At 39.9% G+C, this 12,106-nt stretch overlaps 1 protein-coding gene across 4 annotated transcripts in view; it reads right to left on the bottom strand.

Annotated features, from left to right (window-relative positions):
* The window catches only part of casz1 (castor zinc finger 1), a 170,392-nt gene extending 160,698 nt beyond the window's left edge, over positions 1 to 9,694 (bottom strand). For 2 of the 4 annotated variants that reach the window (XM_084918122.1, XM_084918121.1), the window contains exons 1-2: positions 9,496 to 9,694; positions 7,868 to 7,924 (exon numbers count right to left, since the gene is read on the bottom strand). The gene's annotated coding sequence lies outside the window, so the exon portion shown is untranslated. The remainder of the gene's footprint in view (positions 1 to 7,867; positions 7,925 to 9,495) is intronic. The other 2 variants (XM_084918124.1, XM_084918123.1) reach the window with 1 other exon arrangement.
* Positions 9,695 to 12,106: the final 2,412 nt, after the last annotated feature.

Here is a 12,106-nt window from a genome sequence, read left to right as displayed (position 1 = left end):
TGGACCGGTGTGTGGGGGATCTGTGTTCACATCACCATGGCGATGGCTCTCTGCCTCCCAAGGCTTCCTTGAGGGTGTCGAAGGGTTGGCGCCTGGGAAGGGGGCAGTAAAGGAGGAGTTTGCCAACCTTGCAAGCTAAAATGCAAACGCACTGGGAGAATGGTAAAGTAAACATGTTCCTCCAAGCTTCTTCTCTATGTAACGTAATGGTGTTTTTGTTTTGTTGTTTTACTCAAGACTTTAGTCCACTATAAGGGGAGCTCAGCACACTGTGGAGCAGAGCAAACAACATCAAAGCAATCAAAAGAGGCCGACATGTTGCAGGGAGCGCGTTTCACTGCCTAACCTTTAAAAGGGCAAAAAATAGAACTAAACGTGTAGGTTCATGAGCAAAGGTCTGAGAGCATCTGTCTCTTTGTAAATCATTTTTACATGACAGAAAGACACAGAGATGGCATTACACTGTGCAAGACAAAAGAGGACAAAAGGTTACACCCATTCTACACCATCAGCTCCGATTTCATGTGCTTGTTTCACTTATTTCCCCTACTTGAACAACTAAAGCCAAAACATTCCCATAAAAATCTGCGGAATTATCATCAAGATTTAAATACACAGGGAACATAAGGAGTACCTTACGTAACAATCTTAAAGAAAAATGTCATTATTTTTAAATAGGAGCTTCATTTTTCAAATAATTAATGGCACAAAAATTATCAGAATTGGTCCAACGTGATGCAAGAACACAATGTCTCCGATGTAATCCTCAACTGCAGCAGTCTGTGACAAGATAAAAGTGCTTGTTTTCTCCACCGACAGGGTCAAATAGATATTCTAAGATTGTTTTTGACATTATCCCGCCATGCTTTTACATTTACTGATGCTAAGTCAAGAAGATAACTTTACACAGAAACAACGTTATCTCTCTGTCTGCAGTTTCTCATGAAAATCAAGCAACGGATTTCTTTGATTTCACAGCCAGCAGACGTCCTGGCTAAAATGGTAACTGAAATATTATTGTCACCAAGACGCTGTGTACAGGCAGCCATGTTTTCATGCTCTTGTAACACAACTAGCCACAACTTCTGCACTCTGTTAAGATTTGTTTTCTTTGTACTACAGTTATAGAGAAAACTATATCTGTGATCTATACGCTCCATACTCCAACTGTGTAATACTCAGATTTCTAAACGGCTCTCTCAAACTCTCATTTTGCAGTGGGACTTCCCCTTAAGTAAAATAATACCAGTTTCTATAGGGATCTTTTGCACAATGTTGGCACAAACACTTGTGGTTAGCACCAGTGACTCATGACAAGGATATTCGGGGTTCAGACCTGTTGCTTAGCTAAGGACGTTCTTTAAGTTTTATGCTCTTCCGGTCCCTGTTTTCAAAGACATGGATGTAGGGTTCAGTGGTGACCTTAAATTGAAAATAGTTGTGAATGTGGACACCAATGCTTATTGTTGTGTCTGTAATAGACTGGCACTCTATGCTTTGCCTAATGTCAGCTAGGCCTAACCATCGTATGACCCAGATGGAACTGCCACGTGAGACTGGATAACAAAGTTTCGCGACTTCTGATAAAACCATTCGTACTCAGTATCTGACCACTTTCTTTGCAATTGGAAATGGGAAAATAGCGCCCAGGTTTTAACAGACCTGCTTAAATGTGACGCAGAACGCGAAAAGTTGGCCACAGACACAGACCGAGAATCCCAGTTCCACATAAAAACAGCCAATGCAATGATACAATTGTGAATAATATTTGTTATCTTAACTTGACCGTGCCCAAATAACTCTTGCAATTATTCAGGAAAAGTGCAGTTTATTGAACTGTTTCTTATGTATAAACTGCAAATAAACAGTGCTCTATGTTGGCTGTGAGGGCAAAAATACCCACTCAGTGCAGCCACACATGCACAGGGATGCAATGTGGCCAGTCAGCCAGTGAAATTTGCCCACTTACTGATGCTGGTGACTTTTCTGCCTTTAGCCTGTGGAAACAGCACTGTAGGGTTTGTGACTGATCAACGGTTTCTTGTAAACCTGGTGTAGTTTTCATTAAAAGTTTACTCACTTCTTAACGTGTTACAAGGGACTATCTATCCAGCTGCGTTCTTACTAAACCACATTCATTCAAAGAACAGTTTGGCATCTTCAAGTTAAAAATACATAGAAAATAAACAAAGACAAAGGACGCTTTATTTTGCATGTTAATCTAGAAGTTTATTTCCATAAATAGCTGATGTTCACTCTTGTCTCAAGTTGCTGAACACTTTGTGAACTTCTTCAGCGAGAAATCTGATTAAGTACGCCATTTGTTGTTAGTAAACTGTTGGATATATGAAAAGATAAGGGGGGGGGGGGAAATCGCAATTGTAATCTTGTGCTTTTAAAAAGAATTAACAGATGCCAAAAATGTTTTTGTTTTGTTTTTTAACCTGTAACATCACATTCACAAAAAGAAAACTGCTGAATCCAACAATAAAAACCAGCATTTACAAACAAGAGTTATTCTCCAAACTACCACCCACATAAGGCTGCTTGTTCAGGTGGTGGTGGTCATGCAGCCCTATTAGAGAGCCTCAATGATCATTTTAGAAATACAGACCTTTAGCAAGTAAAGGTGTCTTTTCACAGACATATAGTCATTGTAAAATGCAATAAATAAAAACTAGGAGTAATCACAAAACACTATAACAGAAATAACATAAACTATAATAGAAAGTTAAAACACAGCAAACACCAGTACAAATCGATGTTTAACAGGCAACAGATGAAAAAATTGCCAAACAAAAACAGTAATAACAAAAGAATGTCAACAAAAAGTTGAACAGAAAGGTTTTCAACTGCTTTTTAAAAGAGTCACAGAGTGAGCTGACGATAGCTGAAGTGAAAGCATTTAAAACAAATCTAAAAACCTACTGGAAGCCAATGTATAGAATATAAATACAAGTAATGTGAGCTCACTTACTAGAATGCATTAATAGTTTGGCTGCTGGATTTTGTATAGCTTGGAGGCCTGAAAGAGACAATTTATCTAAGCCCATAAACAGGGCAGTAATCTAGGTGCAACAATAAAAATGCAGTAATAATTTTCTTCATTTCAGATGGGGAGACTATGGCTCGCAATTTAGAAATTTCCATAAATGAAAGAAGCAAGAACGTGAGACAGATTTTACATTTGACCCAGAGAAGACTCAAATATCACACTGAGATTAGGAGCACTGGACTTCTCAGATGAGCAGAAGGAAGCAAGCACTTGACTGATTTTTGGATGTAGTTCAGGAGGAGCTATAATCATGGTCTCAACCTTACTGGAATTTAAAACAAGGTAATTGTTGGAAAGCCAGTCACTAATCCAGGATAAACAATCAACTGGAGTGGACAGCCTATCCAGTTGGTGAAGCTTAAAAGATATATACAGCTTAATGTCATCAGCATAAAGGTGATAAGAAATGTAATCAAAAGGCTGAATGATGCTAACTAACGGAAGAATGTAGAAAGAAAATGATAACGGACCGAGGATTGATCCTTGTGGAACCCCAAAAATTAGTGAAGCAGTGGTAGGGGAGCACTTGCTCACCTTAACCAACAAAGTTCCAGATAATTAGGAGGAAAACCGATCTAATACAGAGCCAAAACCAGCCAAAACCTTAAGCATATTAAGTAAAATATTATGACCAACACTATCAAAGGCAGAAGTGAGATAAAGCATTCTGAGCACAGAGCAATGCCCTACAACAGCTGCTATTAAAAGACCATTATAGATCTTTAAAAGAGCAGTTTCAATTAAGTTCTTTTGAGTCTCTCTTGCTTATTTGAGTTAAATTTGCATTATAAGGATTTGAATGGACATTATACATCTTTGTCTAATACATTTGAATCAATTTCAAAATAGGCCAAAATCAATCAAACCCCAATCAAGATTATTTAGGGGGTTCTTTTAAGGAATGCAATTACCTCAGCATGCTTAAAATTGCTAGGAACAAAACCTTGTCTCGCTGTGCTGTTAATGACGGTTTGGTAACTTTTAATTTGTTTTAGTATTATGAAATACTAAATACTGCACAAAACAAAGAGGTAGGGCCACATGTCAGGGCCAGAAAGGATATTGTGTTTGCAGTCATTCTTCAAAGAAGGCGTGTTCTGAAAGACACCACTGCAAGTGTTTTGCACTTTGTTCTGCTTTTCAGTTGGTGATTTGTTTCATTTTCTCTGTTAAATTTTTACTATCACTTTCAATCACTGGCAGATTTAAGGACTAAAATCTGCTTAGCCAGGTTTAGGAGCAGACAGCATGCTTTCAAGTTTGAGCGATCATAATTTTAAATTTTTTATAAATGCAGTTTTTATAAATTATGTCATAAAAATATTTTTGAATTGATGATCAATTCTGAATCCAAATTTAAAATAATTACTGAAGATTCCTATGACACCTAAATACCATTACAAATACTATTCTTGATTAGTTACTTTAGCTGAGGAAATAAAATCTGTTCCCATTTTTTAATGACAGTTTTACACATTTATGGTCAGAGACCAATTCTGTCACATCACAAGCAGCTGACAGGGCTGTCGCAATATACCAGCACTGACAATAACCATATTTAAAAATGAGAAATGATATCCCATCAAAAACTCTTCCTCTTCAGTGAAAGACTTTCAGTAACTACTATAGTGCAGCATGAGCTTATCTACAGACTGCATGGCTCATGGGATTCACTGTTCTGTAGCGGCAGCTCCTTCTCTCACAAAGCAGGAGAGACTCACTTCCCACAATAAACCCAGTAAGTTAGACTGAGTCACTTACACATGTGCAGTAAGGCTGTTGTTACGTTGTTGAGTGAAGCAATGAAGAAAGGCGAGTGCCGTTGAGTACTTAATTTAATTACCAATTTGTTGTCTGCTCTTGCGGCTGCTTTTCCCCTTTATTCTGCTTTCCAAGCGCTCAGAGCTAACGCTAGGGCCTCGATTTAGATGCACTACTTTGCCCTGCGCCATGACTCACAGGTGTGTCTACAGTTCTTGGCTGGCCTGATTGAGTTATTGCAGTTTGGTGCTCAATTTGAGCTGGATGATAATGTTTGCGCAAAAACTACTGAATGTACTGCATAGATCAGTGACATTTGTTCATACTGGTTGAGCTTTTTTTAATCTTATTAGATGCAGTGGTGACTTAGAAAGTCTTTTCAGACGTTTTAATGTCCTTCATTCAATTTGTCAATGTCATTACATTCTGGTAATGGCTCTTGCCACATTTTTTGCTAATGCAACAGTAAGGAAAACACTCTCTGTGCTAATTAATCCGAGTATAAAAATCACCTTCTTGTGTGGCCTAATGTGGACTAAGATTAATGTGCCAGACATGTCTCACAACTGATTTGATTAATGAAAAGGAATACTTTAATATTACTAACACTGTATAATGTATAGGGTGACAGAACACTGGACTGTAAACTTGGTACAGTATATAAATAAATACTGCATTGGATTTCCATTAAAGCAGTGTGGTTGAACAACCCCTACAAGTGGCTGGCAATTTGTTAAATGAGTTAATTGGTCACCAGTTCATCTAATTCATCATAATGCCTGTTTCTGGACCATACCCAAAGAACAGTGAATTAGGCAGGCAGTGCAATCAACAGTTACACTGAGATCAAATATAGACGTGAACCCCAAAGCAGAAGGTATTCCACTTGAATTTTTAATAAAAACTTAGTTGTCACCTTTTAACTGTTCTTTTTGGGGAAAATTCCAGCCTACGCCAAGTCTTAGCGCCCAAACACTGCTGTTTTAAGTCTGATGCAGAACTGTTTACTCATTAATTGCCAGGTGGTGCAGGTACTGGAAAGCTACAGGCTGGGGGAAAGGCCCTAACCTTTATGCACTGTCTAAACGTCCTCACTTTCTCCTTGAACATCTATCCTTAACTGTGCTCCTCTGGTCCCCTCCCTGTCCCAAAGTGGCCAGCTGGGAACGGTGCGCATGTGCTGACGTCCCTACTAACCTTGGCCAGTGTAAGGATTACCGTGCATTTACACTCAATGCTCCTTCTTTCCTTAAGACTTATTAAGAATGATAATGAGCTCGGAAAGGGGCAGCTTGTCCCTTTCTCAACTCTGTGAAGGCTCTTCTTCTCTCTGTCTTTCTCTTCCTCACTGTTCGCTCGTCTTGTTCTTCTTTCTGCTCCCGCTCTCCACCCTTTCTGCAGTCTCTCTCTTTTCCCCAGTCCATGCCTCTCTCCCTCTTTCTCCATCATATTGAAAGGAGCCAGGACAAATTACCAAAAAGGCCATTTTCATCTATGAACTGCAGGATTTAATCGATACTTATTTCATGCCTTCAAAATCAACCCTATATTACTGTTGTCTGCGTGATTTGTTTATTTTGCTTTAGAATATTCCTTCAGTCGAGTGGAGGGGGGGGGTGGGGGGAGATGCACGGGATGCAATTCACCTTGAACCTCCATTATATTGGATTTCTCTACTGGCTGATCAAGCATGCAAAAAGGACATTTCCTCAGCACTAAAATAAAAACAATAATGATGATTAAAAAAACATGTGTGCTATTTGTGCCGGTGTAAGAGTATGTGTTGAAGGCAGTGTATTTTTACAAGGAAAACACTATGGTTGTGGTAGTGTGAATATGTATACAAAAATCATTACACTGTGGGCAATTGATAAAGCTTAGGTGCCGGGGAAACAAAAGTAATAGCTCCTGAAGCCTGTCGAATGCAGCCTGGGATTACAGATGCTTATTTGACATCAAAGACCCGAGGTCCACAGCCAAGGTCATACAGAAGAGGAATACACATGGGTTTAATTTTACACACCCCTTGACAGATGCAGATGGGTACTTATGAGACATGAGGCATTTCACTGACTGATAGAGCTGCAAGCAATAAGAATCTTGGAGGCATCGCACACTGATTAACTAATGAGATTCTCAACCATTTTAGTGAACCAAGGGTTCAGCACTACAGGCAACATTTCAAGTCCATTTTAGAGACGGAGAACCCGAAACGAAAGGCCCACCGCATCCATAAATACTGAACTAAGCACACAAAGCGAATTTGCAATTAAAACCGCACAAATGGACAGTTATCATCTCAACTATCATCTCTGTCTAGCTCTCTGGCAGAGAGGAGAGCGAAAGAGAAGCAGGGAAGGAAGGGCAGTATGTTTGACATATGGATATTGCAGTGTCTCTTCAATGCCGAAGAGAGATGAGAACCTGCGCCACCGGCCTGACAGTGAAGGCTGGCTGGTGTCCAGCTAAAGATGGACCTCCAGACAGCAGGCACATGCCGTTACACTTGAGAGCGGCACCGAGGGAGCACACGGGGCGGAAGAGTTGGAAACGGCTTCAGCTGATCACTTTGCAGCTCTTCTTTGCACAGAATGTACAAAAGCTATTTTACCTTAGCCCTGCGATGGACCGAGGTGAACTGCTGTACTCTGTAGTGTCACCTGCTGTTGGTTTTTATTTTTGGTATGCTCATAAAACAGGAGACATCAGTAAAGCGAACTCGCATATAGACCGGCTAATGACTGGTACTCAAAACACGCAAAATGCTATGTAATTTCATGTCTAAGCATGTGTTTTTTAAGCTTGCCTTGTTTAAGTGCCAAGTGTGTGCTTGCTCTGCATGCATGAATACATCTGCAACAGTTAGGCTGCACAGCTGCTGCATCATGAGGGTATTATGGAAAATACCTCAAAAGCACACACTGTGTGCATAATGCATCTCTTCACATGATGAAATTATTTCATCTACTAGTGATCTATGGGACACACACACACACACACACACAATCAAAGGATAAAAAAACCTGGGAAGAAAAAACTTTTCATGTTTACCTTGTGTTGTACTATCAGTGGCATTTTTAATATAGAAGATGGCTTTCCTTGAATGATCTGTTTAACCAAAGACAGGAGGGAGAGAGGAAAAAAAGGGGGAGGGGGGGGGGTAATTAATTACTTTTGTGCTATTGCACGGGAGAGACAATAAACCTGCCTGGTCGCCATGGATATGACATATTTGCTCTGAAAACAACACAATAATTAGCAAAGGAGAAAGATCCGGCGAGAATATGAGAACTCCGGGTTTAAAGTGCCAGTGATCTATTCCTGTCCTCCTCATCATCCCTGAGAACAATAACAAACACAGTGGCAAGCACACAGCAAAGACATCTATAAATGCGCAAGAGAACAAACAGTGACCCTTTACAAAACCATGTTAAATTAAATCTCACATCACAGTGGTGTTTTGTAGAGATCACAACTAACCAAACACACACAGTGTTTTAAAACAGATTGTTTGTTCGACAGTAAGTGGAAGTCAGAAAGCCCATGCAGTCACTGAGAGCAGGAACTGCATTATTTTTACCATAGCAAATATAGTTTAGTGGTGTGTGGTGTCAGACCTGCCAATAGCTGAAACTACATTATCGGTAAGAAGCCTTACAACGTTAAACAATACTTATTAATAAGTAGAAAAGGTCTGATGGGGTGATGCACTTTGCAGGTTTCAGTTGTGACTAAAATCAGACACTATGGCCCCAATTAACCTTTATACCCATGCAATATACAGAAAAGAAAAAAAAAAGTAATTCACAGCCAAACTTCAAAAGCAGAACTTCCGCAATTCGGGCTTTGAATATTGATTGCATTTATAGCAGTTCCTCTATTTACAGTAAATGATACTGTGTGAAGGCTACTACCTGTTTAGGGGCAGCCAAGGAGTTTCACTAAGTTTTTCTCGACTTTAAAAGCGGGAATTTCGGCGATGAAGTCGCTCTTTTGTGCCTTTTTTGTTATGTTTTGTTGGGGTTTTTCTCATTGTTGCACTTTTGGATAAGTGCAAACTAACAGGAACAGCCTATGATAGCTTGTACGTCCAAAACTGCTGATTAAATAATAAAGAAAATAGCGCGTGTCAGTTCTGTTTTCACGCAGTCCTCTTTTTATATTTTGAGGAAGGGAGGACTCGAGCTCACCTTGACTGGGCAATAAAAAAAGAAAAAGTACAAACTTATGGGGAGGAAAAAGTTACACCTTTCTGTCTCAACTTTGAAACGGGGGCTGGCTTTTGCTTGCTTGCAGTTTCCTTATCTTCTTTAGACGGTTTAAAATGAGACCGCTGTGTGAACTAGCAGATTTTAAGGAAAGCCCGGACCCCTCGCCGTCTTTTCAAAGGTACAGTAGGTTCAGTCGGACTGTGTGGAGTCGCTCCAGACCTGCCGCTGTTGCTGTCGGCGCTGCCGCTGTAACCGAGGCTGCTGCTCGCACCGTGTTTACAGTCCTCACATCAACTCTCTATCCTACAGTATCGCTTCTACGACGTTAAATACTGCTTGATAATGCTATTTGTTGGTGTCCCCGCTGGAGCTGGGGACACTTTGATGTCCTTTTCAGCGCGGGGTGATATGTTTTGGAGATGAAATGAGCGTGTGCTGTATAGTTGAGAGCAAAAGGAAAACTCTTACCTGTGCTACTTCGCTGTCTCTCGGTGACTTCCAACTCAGGGGAGGTGTGAGTGTGCTTACGGTGGCCGGTGTGAGAGCTTTCATTATTAAAGTTCCCACATTTTTTTTCAGTTTTTTCAGGTTTTATTGTAGCATTTTCTAATTTCTTACAGGGCGAGTTGGCCGGAAGATCTGCCCTGGAGACCGGCTCCAAGTGGGAAGAGGAGCCCTTAATTGAATTTCTCGGTTAGCAGGTGTTGCTTGGAAAACCTGAACTGGAGTTTAGGATAGTCTCCCTTGACGACTTGATAACAGTTAACTCTTTCAGTGTATTGTAGTTATTAAAAAAATATATATATCAATTAAAAACTACAATCTGCGCTTTCCGTTTAATGAAGAGGAACTGGAATTTAAATATTGCCCTTAAATACCAAATAGCTACCAAAGTGTTTTATGATATGAAGCTAGCTGAGGGGGAAAGAATCCGAATTATAGTGTGTGTGTGTGTGTGTGTGTTTGTACATGAATATTATGGTATTAACATTTATCTGGCAACCTGTTTGCATTAACTTACAACATAACATGCATTCACTTACACTTAGCAGACACTTCATTTGGTACACCTTTTTAGTTCATGGCATAGATTCAACAAGGTGCTGGAAACATTCTTCTGAGACTTTGGTCCATATTGGCATGAAAGCAACGTAAAGTGGCTGCAGATTTGTCAGCTGTACACCCATGATGAGAATCGCCTGTTCGACCAGATCCCAAAGGTGTGCTGTTGGATTGAGATCTTCTGACTGTGGAGGCTGTATGAGTAAAGTGAACTCATTGTCATGTTCAAGAAACCATTGAATTTTAAATTGCTTTTTGAATATTACTTTTAATACTTAGATTAAAAATTCTGCTGAAAGTTTAAATAAAAAGATTAGTATTGCTGAACTGCAAAATATTTTGGGCGCAGTGTATTTTTTGCATACAAAAAGTGTAATAGAATAGCTTTAGTGTTTTGTCTTTTTAAATTTGAGTATGAACGTATACAAAATGCAGCAAGATATTTACAAAAAAAACAGTTTTATTAATTATAAAATAGACTACATCGGATTCATATCAGTATCGGCAGATATCCAAATTTATGATATCAGTATCGGACATAAACCGTCCGACTGTGGCTCAGGGGATCGAACCGGCTCATCTGTAACCTTCCGGTTACAGATGAGCCGGTTCGATCCCCCTGCTCTCTCTGTCCTGGGCGTTGCAAGACACTTTACCCTACCGCCTACTGGTGATGGCCAGAGGCCATGGCGCGATATGGCAGCCTCGCCTCTGTCAGTCTACCCCAGGGCAGCTGTGGCTACAACTGTAGCTTGCCTCCACCAGTGTGTGAATGTGAGAGTGAATGAATAGTGGAATTGTAAAGTGCTTTGGGTGCCTAGAAAAGCGCTATATAAATGCAATCCATTATTACAAAAAAGTGGTATCGTGCCATCTCTAATATATATATGTGACAGCACGATGGTGGTACTCCAGCTTCCTCCCACAGTCCAAAGACATGCCATTAGTGGGGTTAGGTTAATTGGTGTGGTGATTCTATATTGCCCATAGGTGTGAATGTGAGTGCAAATGGTTGTCTGTCTGTGTTAGCCAACAGACTGGTGCCTTTCGCCCAAGACAGCTGGGATAGGCTAGGAAGAGAATGGGTGGATGTATGTATGTATATATATATATATATATATATATATATATATATATACACATAAATACAGATATATGTTTCCTGTTTTTAGCTGCAAAGAATGTCACTTCTGCAAATTCAACATGCCGTGCATTCAGAGATGCTCTTCTGCATCTCTTGGTTGTAACAAGTGGTTATTTAGGGTTTTGCTGCTTTCCTGTCACCTTGAAGGCTCATACATACTTGAGCACTAAAAGCACTTTATACAATACACTCTATTCATTCATACAAGCACTTTTTTCAAGCATTTTCTATCTAACATTTTCACACAAATACACCAGGAGCAACTGCAGGGTTCAAGGGAATCAAACCAACAACCTCCCAGTTGCTCTACCTTCTGAGCTACAGCCGCCCCTAAAGGCCATTCTTCTCTAAACCGTGGATTCAGCACAGCATTTTCACTCAGAGAACTTCAGTTTGAGTTTTTTTCCCCTCTTTTTGCTCTCCAAACGTTGTGCAGGAAGGTCTGCAGAGTAGATCAGCAGTTTCTGTAATACTTGTCTGTCCTGTAGCAACAGCCAAGCCATGTTCAAAGTCATTAAAATGACCTTTCTACCACATTTTGATGCTTAGTATGAACTTCATTATGTCATGTCATGCCTATATGGCTAAATGCACTGAAATGATGCAGTGTCATTGGGTGATTTGATATCTGCAATGACAAGCAGTTGAACCTGGTGTACCCAATAAAGTGGCCAGTGAGTGTATTTTTTTTATCCACCATAATAACATAAACACACATTTTTTTACTGTAACTAATATATTTTAGCTTAGTTAAGAGCCACAGCTAGTTTTCAGTGTCTAGCTACGTAGCTAAAGAATCCAGATGATTTACTGCAAACTAAAATTTTTATCTAAGTCTGTCCTAGTTTAGCTTGACAACTTAGGCTATAAAAA

The sequence above is a fragment of the Perissodus microlepis genome, chromosome 20, assembly GCF_051167445.1.
Source record: "Perissodus microlepis isolate ML-2025 ecotype Zambia chromosome 20, ASM5116744v1, whole genome shotgun sequence".
NCBI lineage: Eukaryota > Metazoa > Chordata > Actinopteri > Cichliformes > Cichlidae > Perissodus > Perissodus microlepis.
The sequence above is the reverse complement of the archived record's forward strand: the minus strand, read 5'-3'. Positions and strand labels throughout refer to the sequence as shown.